The 4,275-nt window shown below is 39.4% G+C and overlaps 1 pseudogene; it reads left to right on the top strand.

The window, feature by feature from the left end:
• The window catches only part of LOC114043569, a 33,816-nt pseudogene extending 29,802 nt beyond the window's left edge, over nucleotides 1-4,014 (top strand).
• Nucleotides 4,015-4,275: the final 261 nt, after the last annotated feature.

Here is a 4,275-nt window from a genome sequence, read left to right as displayed (position 1 = left end):
TCTATCTATCTATCTATCTATCTATCTATCTATCTATCTATCTATCTGTCTGTCTGTCTGTCTGTCTGTCTATCTATCTATCTATCTATCTATCTGTCTGTCTGTCTGCCTCTGTCTATCTATAGATAGATATATAGAGATAAAGACATCTCTATATATGCATATATATGAGAGACAGAGACAGAGACAGAGACAGAGACAGAGACAGAGACAGAGAGAAAGCTGGGATTCAAATGCATAGAGAAGATAATTGAACATCAGAGATCTGGTGAGGTGACCAAGAGAAAAGGGACATAGACAATCCCCTCACCTCCATTATACTCTCGTGCCTCCATGAGAGTGTTGAAACAGTTTCCTCTGTCTGGAATGCCCTTCTTTCTATTTCTTTCACCGTTAGATTCCTACTCCCTTTAAAACTCAATTCAAATATATAAAAAACAAAACAAAACAAAACTCAATTCAAGAGCCACCTCTTCCAAGAAGCCTTTGCTGACCCCTCTGTCAATAACCAATTGCCTCCTCAGACCTCATAGAACACTTTTGTTTTCTAACACTTTAATATATTTGTCATATAATATTGCATATTATAGCTAGGATTTGTCAGGAGAATTGAGTGAGTAGGAGAGGTGAAAGGGCAGGAGATCACGATCAGAGAGAGTAATTTAAGTGATGATCAGATTTTGAGCAATGAGGAGGAGAGAGGACTAAGGTAGGACAGTGTTAAAATATGGATCAAGTTGAGTAGTGAGGGAGGGCATAGGAGATGAGGTCAAGGTCTGGCAGGTGGATGCCTGCTTTGGCACTGATCTATTTCTGACCTCTTTGATCCAGTAGCCTAACTGTTGGTTCCACAGTTCTTTCAACCAATCTTCAAATGGAATAAACTCAAGGTTCTTCAACATCCTGCTTGCCTTCTTTTGTACCTTTTCACTTTTTCTATGCTATGGAAGCCAGAACTGAATGCAACGCTACAAAAGTGGTCTGTCTAGAACAGAGTATAGAGGGTCTATCCCATTCTTTGTATTGGATAGTATGCCTGTCTTAACAGAACTTAAAATGGATTTAGTTTTCCAGGCTTCCATGTTGACGTCCATGTTGAAATTGCAACCCACTAAAAATCTCGGATCATTTTTTCAGTTGAACTACAACAGTCTAGTCATGTATCCCTCCATTTTGTACTTGCAAAGTTTATTTTTTTGAACCTCAGCTTAAGACTTTACAGTTATCCCTACTCAATTTGTCTTTATTAGATTAAGTCCACTATTCTAATCTATCAAAATCTATTTGCATCTTGACTTTAGATTCCATCTGGCAATGTGTCATCCACAAATTTTATAAAGCTGTCTTTGAGCTTAATCTAAATCATTAGTTAAAAAAATATTGTATAACACTAGGCCAATCACAAATCCTTTTTCTACTCTATAGGAGAACTTGTTCCAACTGGACATTGAAACCTTAATGATTAATCTTTGGGTTTGGCCAGTTAACCAGTTCCCAATTCCATCTAACTGTATTATTGTCCAACCTACATCTCTCTATCTTTCCCAAAAGAATAGCACAAGAAATTTTGTCAAATGCTTTACCTAAATGGAACTCTAGCTACAGGATTGCCCTGATCCACTGACATATCCTGTCAAAAAGGGAAATGGGGTTAGTCTGGCATGATCTGTTCTTAATGAAGCTATGTGAGCTCTTTATGATCACCACTTTCTTTTCTATGTGCTCACTAACCCAATTTCCCAGAATAATGGGTTCTTCCTTCCTTGACTTTATGATTCTATGAAATCTGAAAAGAAGCTTCTAAATATGACCTTTTCCATTTCTCCTTTATTAAACATTCTAAAAGTATTTGGTTTTAGTTCTAAATTAAGTCCAAATTCTATCTAATCTTACTTTCAAAGTCATTTTTGTTGGGACAGTTACAGATATCCAGGTTCTTTGATTAAATATTTAACGGAACCTATTTCTGAGGGAATTAAAAAGGAAGCTATGGAATAAGTAAAATTTTTAGTTTATGAATTGGAAAAGAAAAGTTTTTTAATCTTCTCCATGTACAACAACCAACTCATAATCAAATCAATTATATTTGGAAACTTCATTATGATTTTAAAAGCCACAATTCCAGGGGTCACAAAAAAGCATCCAGTATTCCTGGACAACTGAGCACTTATTTTAAGAGTTGCTATTGTTGTTCAATAATTTTTCAGTTGTGGCTGACTCTTCCTGACTCCTTTTTGGGGTTTTCTTGGCAAAGACACTGGAGTGGTTTGCCATTTCCTTCTCTAACTCATTTTACAGATGAGGAAACTAAAGCCAACAGGGTTAAGTGACTTGCCCAGGGACATACTGCTAGTAAGTGTCTGAGGCCAGATTTGAATTCATGAAGAGGAGTCTTTCCTGACTTCAGGCCTGGCACTCTATCCACCGTACCATCTAGCTGCCCTATTTTAAGAGTAGTTGTATCCAAATCAAGCACTTTGAATGACTGAGTACCATCTTAAAGTACAAGGAGGCTATTAACTAGTCTTTGCAGGTTACATTTTCTTTATTCATTTTCTCTTTTTCAGAACTCATCAACCTTTTTGTTTGTCCTTTACCTTGTGTTCTGACTCAGTTTGCTTTTATTAAACCCAAGAACTTGATTAATGAAAGTAAGATTCAATTTAGCAAGCATTTATTAAGAATTTACTATGTGCTAGGTTCTGGGTACTATGTTAAATTCTGGAAAAATTATCCACAAAACCATAGAAAGATAAAAAAAATTTTAAGTCTATAAAATATTTTTAAACATGGTTTATTGATGGCATTTGTCTTTATATCACAGCCATTTTCTATTTCTACTCCAGATGAAATCCTTCTTATTAGATAGATGGACAAACATGTAACAGAGACATTGGCCAGTAGGCCCAGTGATTGTGAGCATGCATAACATGCTCTGCTGATGCAATATCCCTATGGACTTCAGAGTATACACAGGTTTTGTTTCCAGTCTGCTTACCATATAACTGAGAATGTGTATAACAGGCATTAACCAGCCATGGCATTTCCTTTTCCACCCTGGCTTTATTGTAGTGTAAAGGATACTTCATAAGTCTCTGGGTGGGAAGAGAAGCTTCAGGCCTTAATTTCCCCTTCTGGGGCCCATACATAATTGTGAATATGGGCCACTGTGCTCTACTCTTTGTGGAGGAAAAGACTATCAGACTAAGCGTATGACCATGTGCACCATCTCCCTTAAAACTCACTGTTTGCCCCTGCAGAGGGGTCCAAGCCTGGTCGAGACTAGAGACGGGGCTTACTGGTTCCACTCTCTTTGTCCACGATGTGGATCCTCTGACAGATGTCCATTTCACTCTCATTTCAAAGGAGATCAGCAACCTGTCTAAGATCAAATTTCATAATGCAAAGCCCCAGTGACTAGATGCCTCCAATAGTTTGACAGAGCACCCTCCCCTCAATTTCACTGGACATGATCTCCCCCTGTGCTCTGGGGGAAACTGGAATGCCTGGTATGGGGAGCAGGACCAGGCAGTGTACCTGCAATGGTTCTTAGGGGGCTACCCTACCTACAATGGACTGCTTGAACAAACTCAAGGAAAACAAGGAGTATCTGGAGTTCTGGAAGGAGTAGAAGAAAATGCTGCTGTCTTGGAGTAACTAGTTATTTTTGGAATTCAGCTTCTGGAATAAACCCCAGCCTCATGAGCACCCCACAATGATCATAAGCTAAAGACTTACAGGCTGAAGCCAGGGACCATGATTAAGTGAGGAAACAACATCCTGAGCCAAATTCCAGCAGGAGAACCAGGAAGCTATAGAGGGATTCTTCTCCCAGATCAGAGAGCTCGATGTGGTCCATCATCTCTGAGCCTAAAGAACCTCTGGTCCTAGGAGGAAACACACAACACAGCTTGGAGAAAAAAGGTCTGGAAAGAGAATATGCATTAGACAGTCCCTCGGGTCTAGGACAGTGTCCATATTATGATCCTCTTGTACAGCTCACCCCTCCAGTGACCCCAGAGATGCCTTCTGCATTCTTGGAGGAACAGCTGTACAGAAGACATCCGCATGTCAGGCATCGTTCTTTCCTCGGGATCCGGACAGGGAGTTAAGCTAGGAAAAGCAGAATAAAACCGACAGTTCTGGCTTCTTCGGGTTCTCGATCTACCATTGCCCTATTTCTATTCTTCCCCCCTGTTTGTCTTTATCTTTCTAGTTACTCTGAAAACAGGAGCAGATCTTTGGTTTTAAGTGCCTTTCCCTAAGATCCCTCAG

This window comes from Vombatus ursinus, unplaced genomic scaffold, assembly GCF_900497805.2.
Source record: "Vombatus ursinus unplaced genomic scaffold, bare-nosed wombat genome assembly UNPS02014769.1, whole genome shotgun sequence".
NCBI classification, from domain to species: Eukaryota; Metazoa; Chordata; class Mammalia; order Diprotodontia; family Vombatidae; genus Vombatus; species Vombatus ursinus.
The sequence above is the reverse complement of the archived record's forward strand: the minus strand, read 5'-3'. Positions and strand labels throughout refer to the sequence as shown.